Genomic DNA, 15,650 nt, shown 5'->3' with positions numbered 1-15,650 from the left:
GAATCTGATTTTTACCGTCACGGTGTTTAAATAAAGTAATGAAATGAAATGAAATGAAATGAAATGAAATGAAATGAAATGAAATGAAATGAAATGAAATGAAATGAAATGATATGAAATGAAATGAAATGAAATGAAATGAAATCAGTTGAAACAACACTGTTTATGTTGAATCTGATTTTTACCGTCACGGTGTTTAAATAAAGTAATGAAGTGAAATGAAATGAAATGAAATGAAATGAAATGAAATGAAATGAAATGAAATGAAATGAAATGAAATGAAATGAAACCGATCTGCTGAGTGACTTATACCAAACATATTTTACCTAAAAAACACGGGAAGAGACTTACGCATCATACGCTGGAAGATTGAAACATTCAAACATTACAAACTAGCGCACGAGATCAAATTAATGATGCTTAACCGTAAAATTTAATATATAAATATACATGGGAAAGAAGAATTACGCATCGCACACTAGCACAATTAAACATGAAATTGCGAATGGAAACATGACATGAATAGGCAGATATACCAGAGTAAACACTCCGGACATACCTGCCTGTGCGGGACTCGAACCCGGAGTATTTACTCTGGTATATCTGCCTATGCATGTCATGTTTCCATTTGTAATATCATGTTTAATCATGCTAGTGTGCGATGTGTAATTCTTCTTTCCCCTGTATATTTTACTTATTTTATTCCAAATCAATGTAAATTGCGTTTTCCCTTGCGTGAACCAACGGTTCCATGAATATACGCTTTCATGAAACCACAAACTTGTTTAAAATACATGTATAACGGCCACTGCTCAAACAAATACAACGTCCTTTCATAATTATAACTGGTACCTGAATAAACAACCAAATTCTCCCGAAATCAGAAATAAAGCCTTGGTTTGCACATTTTTGGAGGGTAATGGAAATTTGAGATCCAAAAGTGATATTACTTTTATTGAAGATTTGATTCAAACCAGGGGGCAGTTGGTAGTGAGCCTGAATATTGTAATTTTTTTATAACAATAAATGACATTTGAATAATTGTTTCACTTAACGGGGTCACTCCTATGTGAAAATCTGTCCTCAGATAGTAGGTAACCACCTTTATTTTGTTGAAAATAAATATGGTATGAAAAATCATAGTGTTCCTAAAAGGTAAAGGTCTAAGGAGTCGTATTATAGTAATAGTCTTATTCTGAGCCAAAGAGAAACATCTGATGCATGGGTTTGAATTTTGAATTACATTCATGTTCTCGCTCTTTATTCAGATTCAAATCATTTTGGAAAGATCTACTATCATAAGATGTTGTTTAAATTTTGCAAATGTGTAGTTAACGTATAAGAGAAATAATGCATCGTTGGAATAAAGGTTTTTTATGACTTCACATACTTGATGTTTTTCAATGCTCTGCACTTAGCCAACGACTGATTCATTAAAATACTTCTATTTTCATTGTTGAGCCATATTTTGGCGCAATATATCACTGATTCTTACTTTGGCCATAGGTAAAGAGTTTGTATATCCAAACTTTTTGGCCACCACCTTGCAAAATCACATACTTTTTCAGCTTCAATCATTTGTGTGATTCAGGTACCCGAATTTACCATTATTTTACCATTATGTGTAATTGTACTCACTGTTTATATTCCAAGCTAAATATAAAGATCCTTTATGTTGTCCAAATTCAGGTAACAGGTAAAATATACCAATTCTTTAATGTATCCAGCCAAATTTCCCTCATAGTATTACATGACGTCATAATGTGGGTGCGCCCGCGCGAAATTGGACAATTCTGTCTGTGTACAAAAGTATATACAAAATTCCAAATTATGACAGAAAATGACTATTTCATTAACTACCAAGTAAAAAAATCTATTTGAATTTGACTGTATAAGCCTATTAATTGTTGGCCTGGTCACCCGCCATTCTCCCGTGATTTTTTTCATGGTCTGTCCTCTCCCCATGTAAGGTGTTGTGGTAAAACTTTATAACTAAAATGAGCGTAAAGGTTAGATCTACGATTAGCTGTAGTCCTTTTTATGCCAGATAATAAACTTTAATGGGTTTGGTACATCCCCCTTCATAACACTAGGGCTAAAATGATTTTGTTTTACTCATTTAAAGCATTTTTATCTTATGCACTTTGGCATAATATAATTTATCTTATATTGCAAATTGAACATAGGAGTGTAAAATTTGGTCCACTTAATTCTAGAATATAATTCGCTGTGAGAACGTTATGTCGACGCTTCAGACGTAATGTGAGAAGCTGTGTATGTATTTTATATAGACCACGTTGTTTTTCATAAAGACGAGATGCACTTGCCTTTAATACAAATAAGAAAACTTACTCTATGGACTCCAAAACATGTCAAAGAAGAACAAAACAAGTACCTCAAATGGCTCTTAGACGCTGTTGTGGTAGAAATGTCACGCTCGACTCAACTAAACATTAAACCATGTGGGATGTATGTAATGCATTACTTTTAACCTAATAGGGCTAGGGAAAAGAGAATTTCTCAAAAGCTAGGAAACGCAAGTCTATTCTTATGATCATAACACTAAAGGTGAACCTAATCGGAACTCGATGTATTAACAATACCATTATTAGATCATAACTCCCTCTTATAGGATGTAATGTATTAATAGATATACATAAAACTGTATACAAGGTGTCCCAGAAAAAAATACCGAGTGTATAAAATTTAACGTAAGTCGAGAACTAGACATCAAAATCAAAAAAATTAAAATGCAGCGCATAGCTTATTTTATTGTGCATCACATACGAAAATTTGATTTGGTTGAATTGTTGCGAAGAAATTAACAATTACACAATGCGGGCATCAATGCAGTTCATTCCAAATTTGATCAACAGGCGCTTTTCTCATACTCGCTCAAGTTTGTGTATCTCATTAAATTTAGTCCGCTTTATCTATTTTAAAATCCGACGGTGTTATGTTATCCATGCTTTCATTGAGGATGAATAATAGTTTATCCGAGAAAACATTTGATTTCTGCAATTGAAAGCTTTCCAACTTTAATTCTTTAGGTTGTGCAAATATGTTATATTTTAACTTTCCAAAGAACATTTGAGCCAAAAATGACAATGAACAAGTGCTTACAGCTTTACGTGTAATTTTTTAAATACCAATCAACATTAATGTTGAAGATTTAAAAGATTTAAACTTTGCATTACAATTTCTTGGAAATATTCCAAAAACATTTTTTAAAGCTAGATGAAATTCTTTATGCAATAATTCATTTATATACAACATTTATATCAAATATATTTACAAGTACCAAGCATCATCTTACATTCAAGCTTTCATTTTCAATATCGTGCAGGTTTTCAAATTTGAACAAAACCCAATTAAATGTTTTGCAATGTTTTGCAAAAACATATTATTTAAAAAAAAAACAGGATTTAACGGCACAAAATATGAAGCCCATTGACAGTTAACCACTAGTGCGCATTGTGTTGAATGATCTTTCTTTCAAACTTGGAATGAAGTGAATTGACGCATGGGTTATGTAATCGCTCATTTCTTCGCAATCAGTCAACCGATTCCAGCAAAATTAATGTATAAGATGCAGAATAAGATGGACTACACGCCGATTTTAAGATTTTTGGATTCTGATGTCTATTTCTCGACTTACGTCCAAATTCATTCGCCCGGTAATTTCAATGACTCAAAGCCAAAATCACCTTGTTCTCACACGAATGGACAACAATAACACGCTGTTTAATTAAGTTTACAAAATCTGAATCTTTAATGAAAAATAAACAATAATTTTGCATATGAATATTTAAAACTACTTATACAGCCGATTTCTTCTGGTTGTTGAAAGACGGATATACCCTGAATCACTTGCCATGCGAGGATCCCAGTTCAGCGAAATCAACTGTAGACTTGAATTGATATATCCTTTATGTATCAAATTCTCGCACAGATGACAATTTCCAAAATTGGTGCTGCTTTCACCAATCACTCTTTCACCTTTCACTCGCTTTTCTTGCACTGATCCACTTGCGTGACAGATGTGTTATTTTATAAACCAGACTCTAACAAGTCGACAGAAGAATATTATCCCTTCAGTAGGAGCACTTTCGTATACTCTACATGTCCTTTATCGATGTATTGATAGCACATTATTGGCTATCGTCGCTAGGCGGGAAAAACCTCATATGTAATTCCAGAGGTCAAATGCAAAACCTCATATGTAAAAAGTGGGCCCCAATTACAAAACCTCATATGTAACGATTTTGCCCAAGACGAAAAAAACGGTAAAAAATTAACAGGATTTACATAGAATATGGTGTTGCTCTTTTGGTTATTTACAGACACTTATGCACTTCACATTTTAAATGGGAAGCAGAAGGTGTGTTGGAACATTTTCTTCAAGTTGATACACAAAAATAAAATTCGAGCAAAATTGCACATGAGGTTTTGTAATTGGGGCCCACTTTTTACATAATGAGGTTTTGCACTTGACCCTTGGAATCATATTAGGTTTTTCCCGCCCAGCGACGCTATGTAAATGACTGGCTCACATGTGATCTGTTTGAAGCACACAGACAAACCAGCACATTAGAGAGTCTTAAAACTCTCTTCATGAAATCTGACATGAGAAATCTTTTGTTTTACCTTTTATACAAAGTAGTAAAACTGGAAATTCCTCAGCTATAGTTAATTCATACTGCAGCCTTCACCTTATTACATCCACAATGACTTTCCGACATCGTCAATACAATGGTCACATTGATCTATATGGTGAGTTCCAAGGGCCAAACATAGATATGATTGAAATTCTTTTTCTGATCGCGACGACATTCCCCATTTATGTCTTTATGATTAGTTGGATTGGATGATGTCGAAGTCGAAGTGATGTAATGATCGGATTACCTTATGACCATAGAACATTTTAAAACAATTCTTGAATATATCGCGCTGCACTACAAGCAGGTTGCACTCATAACATGTGTAACATGTGTATGTCTGCAATCATCGATTGAATACAATATCGCTCTTTTTAACGATACCAATCTTACAGGTGCGAGTGATCAGCATGATATGAACATTCTATAGAATTACAATCCAGTTTATCCCTGCTCTTTGCAATAAAAATGGGTCAATGCAGAGGTACCGCATGAACGTACTAGTGCAGCGCGATATATTCAACAATTGTTTTAACATATTGCTATGGTCGTTAATCCGATTATTGCGTCACCTCGACATCGAATAAAATTAGGTCACGATTTATTATTCGACACGAATTGTAAGGCACATTATCGGCGAATCGCAATTTGAAGTTGAAATAACATGTTTGTATATCCCACTATATAAAATCCAATATCAAAGTTAAAGCTGTAACAATTGATACTAATTGAGCGTTGAACCCTGCTAATGATTTGGTCATAATACCAATTGCTGAATTGAGGTATTCTATTTTATATTCAGAATTTATTATCAAGCGCAATAACGAGTGATGCTTATTGCAAAACCATTAAATATCCTCGAGGCATTAGTGTCCCAGGACAGGTTTAAATTGCCTTCCTATACAGTCTCGTGCGCTATGGCGTAGTTCGGAAACCTATATTAGTCATAAAAATGGATTTAAAATCAAGTTGCTTGAGAGTATGAGTTTTTGTAATTACGTAAATTACAAAGGTAATTCTGCTAAGAACATTATCTTTAGTGATATGAGTTTTTTTTCCAGTGCTAGTTCCAATTATATAATGGTTGACCGAGAATTCTATCATTCATCATCACCGTGATCATCGGACCAATGTACGTGTTGAAATTTGCTTCTCCTCAAAACAACTTTGCCCAACATTTGGTAAAAAAAAACCCAACAATCTTACATGCAATTGGGCAATATTTTAATCAAAACTTTCATTTACAAAACATAAATATAACGCTGTATGTTTTATCAAGCAAACTGTTTGGAACACACTTCCAAATAACCTTCGTAACTTCCCCAGACTTTCGTTATTTAAACGCCAGCTTAGAACCAATTTTTGTAAATTGATTGTTTTTATGTTTGTTTGTCAATTTCGTGCTTTACGCGCTTTCAGTTCCTCATCGGAAGAGTTTGTGCCTTATAAGAACCATTCATTATCATTGTTAACTTAAACAGGTTTTTGTTTTTAAACAAAAACCTGTTCAAGCAATTAATTAAAATTGCTTGCCTAAAAACAGAATAACTTGGATGTTAATACTTGACCTAGTGTTTCCAGGGCCGGATTTACCATAGGGCCAGATGGGCCCGGGCCCAGGGCCCCCAAATTTTGGGGGCCCCCAAAACTGTCCTGTGCAGTGTGCATCTTCCATTTTAGCCGAAAACATTATGTTTTGGGCCAAAATAGGATACACAAATTGCAAAATTGGTCTGTTATATAGCAAATATCAGCTTCAATTTGGGCTAAAATAGTCTAAATTTGATTTTTTAATGTCCTAGTAATATCTTAAAACTTGGCCTCTTGAGGGCACATGCCTTCCTCACAGTGCGTTGGGCCTCCAAATTTTGGGCTGGCCCAGGGCCCCCAAAAAGGTAAATCCGGCCCTGAGTGTTTCAATTGTCATGAAGGTGCCTTTTGTTTGTGTTTGTTTGAAACTGTTTGAAAAAAATACAAGGTTAAACATGGAAGTTTATTAAAACCTAAAGGAAAAACATTTGTGGCAACAATGAGCCTTGCATTGAAAATCATGGTTAAAACGTGTTGAGTACCACCCCAAAGTTTCCCTACATACACCCCCACTACCCACCCCACACACCTCTGCACCCACCCCACCCCCATAGGCCTACATAATATTACATACCGGTACATAATAATATTTATATAGCACATTATAGCTATACATTTAGAAAGTATAGCGCTAAATTATGACAAATAGGGCTTCAAAATTGGAGATAGGAGGGACAGAAAATTAAAATCCACTATACTAACACGCTAATTTTTTTAGGTTTTGACAGTGGATTTTCCCATGGAGCTCAAGGTCGGCGACACCTTGCCACGGGTCTTGGGCTTCACTGCCCAGCGAAACCGTGCCTATATATCACTTAGGGCGATTGCGTCATCACACCACGTGGGATGCACGCACGAACAGCGCATATATCAAGTAGTATTTTGTAGTACTTGGTCCTGTTAGGGTTAATACGGCCCGGACTAACCTAGGTAAACAAACAAACAAACAGACAAATGGTCGACATAATCATAATTTACCATTGCAGGCTATCACCATGATCACGGAAGCAAATATCCAAAATTCACGTTAATTTACCAAAGCACCCAAATGGGAGATTTGAGCTACAAAATCGCTGGTCGAGTAATGCTTGCTTTCAATGCAGAAGGGACCTGGATTAGAACAATGGAAGTATCGACTATTTCTGCTGCTTGCTTTCGAGATAAAGTACCGAGTTTGACATTTTAGGAGCATGACGTGAAAAAAGGTGAAATCAAAACGGAAATTCTGACAAAACTATAATAGACCAACACGATGTGCTTTACAGAGGTGGGAAATATCTTTCTTTGGCGAATACTATTAGTTTGAAACGCTAAAAAATGAATTCCGAAAAAAGGTCGCGGACGGATGTTAGGCCTATAAAAATCAAAAATCTTACACTAAACGACACAATTTCACGCTTAATTTTAACACCAGAATTAAAACAAATGTATATCCAAGCATTATGTTTTAAACTGACATTACTGAAGTAAAAAAATATTGCTTTATATTTGACCGAGAAAATTAATTTCATAGCAAAAAGGTGTATCTCTGAATTGTGCAGATTTTAACATGTATCGATCGAATTTTAGCGCGACTATGCATAACAAAAGAATCGGTTGTCCTGCGTTCAGACTGTACATTGTATGTCAAAATATCTTCATTACATGTTAATAAGCGCACTTACAGTGCATAGATCAATATAGGCATAATAATTAATCCAAAAAAACAAACATTTTGAGCATTTTCGGTCATTTTAACTAATTGAAGACCTGGGCGCAAAAACAATTTTTTGTTATTTTGTATTACAGCCTTCCGAAAGGATTGTAGGAAGTTAACGGAAAGAGATAATTATATGACTGAATGCAACTTGGGATTTATACGTGACGTGAAAACAAATATGATCTGGGCAAATTGATTATCAGATACATCAATATATTGATTTTGGAAAGTAATTTTTGCGCTCAAATTCAATGTTTATAATAATATTCTTGGAAATTCCCAGATTACATCATATAGTGTGAAAGTAATATTATAATGGGATTTTTCTGATGTTTGGTATATAAGCAAATGTAAACAGAATTCTTCACAGTTATTAGTGCAACCCAGAAATATTTTATGTAGTCAATGTACTTCTCTCCAGTAATATCGAAGATCTATAATACATCAAAGTGCGCACCTCTTCCAAGAAAGACATTTATATTATATTCTTCTGTCGACTTGCTGAGGCCCGGTTTATGAAACAACACATCTGTCGATATTGGTGGAAACAGGGCGGATAAGAAGGCAGTCCTGTTGCCCTGAAGAAATTGTGTGAAAGGTAAAAATGGCATCACTTTGGATATAGCCAACTGTGTGAGGATTTGCAAATGATATAAAAGTCTTCAGTGGACTCCGCTGAACAGGACAAGTGAATCAGGATATAGATTGAGAAATAGAACTTTGCAATCAACAACAAGAAGAATGCTGCTGGATAAGTAGCATTACTAAAGAGTGTATTTGATTGATTCTGACTGATTGTATGTGTTGATATCTTTGTAATGAGGACACACAAATGACTGCTGATACCCAGAGCGCTACATCGTAACATTCTATCATTCTGTCAATCATATGACGTCATCAGTTATAAATATCCCGATTGTGAGCGAAGACATAGTGTAGTGTTGAAGTTCAAACTTTAATTCATTTTATCTACCACTACGTATGAATATCCACTTGTACGTTTCTATAACGTTTATGACGTTTTTAAAAACACTCACGTGTTCAGGGCTCAGAGTGGGGTTTTGGTGTATAACTGTGTTCCTCTTCCTTAATGTTAATTAGGTCAAAATGTCAGTTTTCTGTTATCTCAGCTGTTTAATAATTGCTTGATCCTGGCAAGATTGCTATAAAGAAAATGTAGAAAGCTACATAGCAGGTCATTAAAAAAAAACAAAAAAAAAAAAACGTTCTACTTTTTTTCCCAATATTATTACCCTTGTAGATGACCTCGGAACTAACACTATAATATATATACCTCATCGGTAATGGACAAATAATCTTCTTAAACTATGAAAAGTATTAATTTGATCTCATTGTGCATCTGATGATGATAACAAATAGTGGCTAAAGCCTTCGAGGAACTTTTAAGCCTTCTTCATATATGCTTATTTCCCATTATCTTCCTTTGTAAGTAATTACAATTTATTTTATCTCCATGCCATATTTACAGTGCCTCAATTTTTATTTGCTTTCTAAAGTAGACCAACTCTGCATAAAAAGCCTTAAGGGTCTTTATCTTAACACATCTTTGAATTTACTAATACTTTCTGTTCTTTGCTATGGAATTGATGGCAAGTTCCTTGACGTGAATTATACTTTTTTTCTAAATGTACACCATCTATATTGATATTGAATTTCTACATGATTGCTATAATTAAAACAGTTTTAACTAACCAAAAGACATTTTATGTCACATTTTATTTGATAAACGTTTACCTTCTTTTTAAATGTTTGTCATCTTCTTTCTATTTTCGATTTGCTCAATCTGCACCAAGTTGGGCAATAATTATTCAATACAAAATCATATCATATACTTATAATGCTGCCATCAGTGGCGTAGAGCCAGAGGGAGCTGGGGGAACCCTCCAGAAATGTTCAAGGGTGAACATGGGGGCAGCAAAGAGTAAAGTCATTCAAATGAGTCATTCAAATGGTACGAAACAATGACAAATGGGGATGAAAGTAGTCAACAGAACAAAAGACAGTCATGTGAAAGCGCTTACTTGAGAAAGGTCGTACCTTTTGTTCTCATACAGCCCAACGGTATGTTTTAGTCGTCACAAAAAGGCACACTTTGGCGGTCGATGTACAGTTATTTACAGCCCACCTTATTTTAGGCGCATCATTTAAATTTCACTTCCCTGTTTAAATATAGTCGCTGATCGAATACCCCTAACAATGTGGCCTAGTCTGCCAGGTATTGGTCCATGTGTATCCATATCGCTTTCTACCAATTAATTTTGTTGAGGAGGACGCCCTCATTTTATTAAAATTCCAGGTTTACATGATTGTAATGTAAGGCTTTAGATGTTGTTGTTGTGACAGAATCCGATATTTTGATTAAAACGACGAGGGACGTTGTTTATTACGATCGAAATTTTAGTGGAACGAGTACATGAATGGTCATAACACTGTACGTACATGGCGTGCGGGAAGGGAAAATTCGTTCGACTAACATTTCGATAGTAATAATTAAACGTCGTACACACCAGGTAAAGAATTATTTTTGTATAATCAGTTGAAAATGCGTAATAAGCTTGCGCAGATCGTAAAAATGAGTCATTTCAGCTGATGAATGGCAACGTCCCATTCGTAATGGGAATGAAACTTTTTTTCGTACTTAGTCGCTAAGCCTATTTCGAACAACATCACCATGCGTGGTCGTTGAAGAACTAGTGGATTTGCCCTACTATCACGGCAATTTCTGACACGAAGATACAGGGATGATGACGCTGTACATATGCAGCATCAAAATATACCACTGTGCAGCAGAGTGCAGAGTGATACATTTTTGATATTGCCCATTAAAAGGTGTATCAGCCGCAATATGTGTATGAATGTAATTATGTTTATACACCACTCGAGTGTCTATTTTGTAATCTCGGGAGCAAATAGTTCGATGGTCTATATTTTTAACAGGGAAATAATCCTAGGATTATTTGTCCATCTAAACCACGCTTTCAAAATTAGATTGAATTGTTTTCCCCTGCTCGTCAATATTACACCGCGAAAGTTAAAGACCTTTTTTGTATACTTTGATCAGGTAACTTCAAACCAAGAGATTATGCGGTCACACGATAATGTAACAAACTGAAAAGCTTCTCACAAAGGGTACAAATAAACGTATCGGTAATTACGTCAGTCAAGAGCTTATGTGGGATAATAGGAAGCCAGGTGACCAAACCCAAAACCAATCCTAAAACTCGTAACTTGAAACGACCGAGTGTAATACGCATCTTCAATTTAACGGCACAGCTTTCTTTTTAAGTTTTAAGTACACAGATTTACACGTTGCCTGCTAAAACATAACTATCTCGATCAATTTATAAACAATAGTAAGTATACGTACTCACTCTCTTAGCTTATACCTGGCCAATAACTTTCTTGACTTGCTTGATTGGTAATAATCTGACCACAATTTTAAGGTCGTTGTCCGTTATCTGATTGACCATCTGATTGAGAGGACGAGAGTTGCACGGGATCGTGATAGGTTGATGTATGTTATTGGAAAAATGATATTACTAAAGGTGTATTATTCATTGGAAATGTCTGCAGGTAGAGAGATATATTGGAATACAAGTAACACGATTTTAGAGTAAAGGTTTTGTTCTTAAATTGATGTGAAACTGGTTTTTTTCTTACAATCTTAAGCAAATTAAATGTGAATGTCCTTTTCTGAACTTGTATAATGTATAATCCACAGTGAATTGACCGAGCAACTGTTGGACCAAATTCAAAGTCTAGACCACATTGCTCTGCCTTCGCCAAGTAGAGACTACGATTTGAACCGTAAATTTATCGACAACATCGACATATGCAGTATTTAAAGTTCAATTAAAGTGAACGAATCAACACGGTATGTATTTCTTTATGTTTAAGACAACCCCTTTTCCAACATTATACATTACGTTGCTTGTTAAGCTTGAATATTTTTTATGGTTTATGCATGGACACCTTAAGTAGAGTTTAAAAAAACCGCCATTGTTTTCGATTAAAGCATTCGATAAAGAGAACCATTGGAAAGTAAACAAAAGAAGATTTTTATCCAGAATTGTCCCTATTCTGTCATTATTGTCTTGTACATGTGAATACAATAGGCTATCGGTTTGTGTTATCTATTTTTTACAAAAGATCAGAGAGGGCGAATTTATCCTTTGGGAGAGCAAAATGAGCGAAAGATTCTGTAGAGTTGAGATCAGAACTGACAGATAGTGTATACGGGTATATTGTGTTACCATTAACTGTGCCTTACGGAAAAACAAGTTTGCCGAGAAGTAACGGGTAGAAATTAAAGGATAAAGTTTAAAGATAATGATTATGTGCACCAACAAATGAGTGACTGGCTGCTGTTTTAAATTTCAACATTATTTCTGCCACCTTTTTTGCCAAAATTAAGTTAACATGATTAAAGGGAACTATTTTACGTGAAGATTTTACGAGAATCAGGGAATGCTATCTTTAACTGTGACGTTGATGATACTATTTTGTGAGTCTCTTTGTTTTGTATCATGCTATGTGTCTGTCTGTGGGGTGGGGTGTGTGGGGGGTGTTGGTCGGAGGTCTGTTGGGTGAGTGTAGGGGTTGTGTAGTGTATATATGTCTGCCTATCTGATGCTTCAGACATTAATGTAGCTTACAAAATTGCATTTGCCTAATTTGAGTTGGCCCTGACCCAACCAATGTTGGGTCAATGTGATATAGAAAATGTGGCCTGACAAATACATGCAGCTCATGTTTTGCCAATTATTGTCTCCTTATTGGTCCACCATTTCAAATTCATTGCGTAATTCCAACTGCCGGTGAGGAATATACCTTTTAAAGAGTACGCCACGTTTTTGCGTATAGTGTACATACGAAATTCCAGACGTTTTGGAGTAGAAAATGGTAAAGAAAAAGAAATATTTTTGTGATCCATCAAAAAGCAAACCTTCAATTCTTTTGTTATTTTTTCAAATGTGTGCCTCCAAAAAAGGTGATTGCATTCTCTTTTGTTTTTGTATTATGTTACAAACATTTTTGCGAATATTCCATGCCAAAAATGTTTTGTTATATTATCGATATCTTGATTGTGGAACGTTACTTTGGACATCTTTCTATACATACATTATTTCTCAACTTTCTGCAATCCCACTGTAATTTCACTCCACAGTTTTTCGTCATCAACACGTCATAAGTTTCTGGCCGACAATTGTGTTTACCATAATATCTTTCTAAACTGCGGACGAGGTTGTAGTCACTTTATTGCATATTATTGCTTTGAGATCAAACATATCATAAGTTTTTCCAAGGTTCAATCGGGGACTTTCCTGTTTAATAGCAGTGCGCCCTCGTTGATGTATGGAGTAAGATTTTTTTTTTATCATCATGTTTTAACAAACCGATGCTTTACAGTTGACCTTTGCTACCGTTTCAACAAAACTCAGAGAAAGTATCAATAAAATAATGCAATTTTTCCCTAACCAACTCTGTATTTGTTCAGTGATTTAATTATACCGGCTTTTTCATATACATACTATTAAAATTTATATATCAAGGATGTGGATGTTTGGATATGTTAACAAATTAGTTTTATCGTATGTAAAATGAGCACTTGAATTACGGACTTTGATATTTAATACCATAATACGTATATTCGTATTCTAAATCAATGTAAATTGCATTTTCTCTTGCGGCTCTGTCACCGGCTCTTCAATAATGAATAACCTATACGCTCACTTGAAACCACAAACTTGTTCCAAATATCTCCTGCATTATGTTTGTGTACAATAAATAAATAAATGCCTCGTCTTTTCATCAGTTCATTGCTATCGTTATAATGACTGTTACCTGAAGAAACAATCAAATTACCCTGAATTTAAGCAATGATTCGCAATATTTGGGTAATTAAAATTTAATTTCATTGGAAGAAGAGTCTGTTCAAAACCAGAGCTAATTGTTTGTAAATGTGATGATTTATACTTATACGTATTAATAAAAACCTGAACCCTTACAGCGTATGAAATTGTTTCCAAACGACTTTTCATTTTGTCAATCGTGTTATAAACCATAAAACCGTTATAAATTTGTTCCTTTACATTGTGAGCAATATTCACACAGCTTTGGTTCCCATGTGTCATGATATAATTGGTTTTCCAGTTTGTCATACAACCAAGTGCAGATGGGGAATCGTTTATATCAGAAGAACTTCTTCAGTCCAGCTTTCCAGAAAGTGACCTTTGCTTAATAATTAGTTATCAAATGTTGGCAGTTGGTAACAGGTGTAACTGCTGAGTGCCTGAGTGCAGTCTTGGCATGTATATATTTTGTTGTCTCATTTTCTTCGACATTATTTTGTTTCTATTCGTTTTAAGCTTTTTTTAGCCTATGCAATTTGTATAATATGATTTCATTTGAAAGGGATAGTTATTGGATAATATGTCTTTCTTTTTTAGCGTTCTGTTAAATTTATAATTTGCAAATGGAACACAGTGTCAAATTTGGTCCACTTTATTCTAGAACACAATTCGTGATGAGAACCTTAATTTGAAGATTCAGACGTAATCTGAGTAGCTTCGTACACATTTCATGTAGACTAGGTTTTTTACATAATGATGAGATCCACATGCGTTTATACAAATACGAACAATTACTCTATGGACTCCAAAAGATGTTATAGAATAACAAAACAAGTGCCTCAAATGGCTCTTAGGCTTTGTTTTTGTAGAAATGTCACCTTAAGTAGCGCAAAACGACAACTCTCAATTCTGCGTAAACGTTTAATCATGTGGGATCTATATAATGCATTACTTTTAACCTATTATGGCTAGGAAAAATATTAAGTTTCTAAAAGAGTTGGGAAGTGTATTCATAAATAGTAACACAAAAATGAACAAGAGTGTATCTAATCGGAACTGGATGCGAGAAATCCACCTCATTTGTTATTCGATTTACAGTAACATTAATAATATCCTCCCTATAAATTATATGAATAGAAATGCATACATACTGTATACATTAAACATACCCCACAATGTAGCTCTTGCACACACCCCTACATACCTTTGGTTAAGCGTTTTGCTGAAGGGGTACATTCCATTATTTTTGATACCCTTTCAATTGTGAATTTTTCTTCTGAGGGAATACAACTCATTGCTCAGGGTTTTTTTATTTTATTTTACAATGTGTGTGTCTCAATTTCACTGAATTGTTGACCAAAGTGTATTTTCGCCGGGACGCTGAAAATCTATAAATTGTGGTGGGAGGTGGATGTGGAGTGGACCGAAAAATATTTTCTCCATTTTTTAGCAAATACAATTTATTACTATAATGAAAGACAGAGATAAAAAGACTTTATCGCGTCTGACGTCGTCTGCCTCGAGCACGGTTTGTTTACAAGTGTCGTGATGATGACTTGCTGAACGCGGCGGTATAACCGAGCGCCTTAAGCAGTATTCAGACTTTTTATTGTACGTAAAATATTGTATGTACAATATCTACGTTATTTAATCTAGTCCCATTCTATTTCCAGTAATGTTTAAGTTCTAACGACTGTTTGATGACGTAAAATCGATAATATATTTCTACTAGATATTATATGTAACATATTATCGATTTTTCGTCATCAAACATTCGTTAGAACTTAAACATTACTGGAAATAGAATGGGACTAGATTAAATAACGTAGA

This window comes from Amphiura filiformis, chromosome 15, assembly GCF_039555335.1.
Source record: "Amphiura filiformis chromosome 15, Afil_fr2py, whole genome shotgun sequence".
Classification (NCBI taxonomy): Eukaryota; Metazoa; Echinodermata; class Ophiuroidea; order Amphilepidida; family Amphiuridae; genus Amphiura; species Amphiura filiformis.
This window is presented reverse-complemented; position numbering follows the sequence as displayed.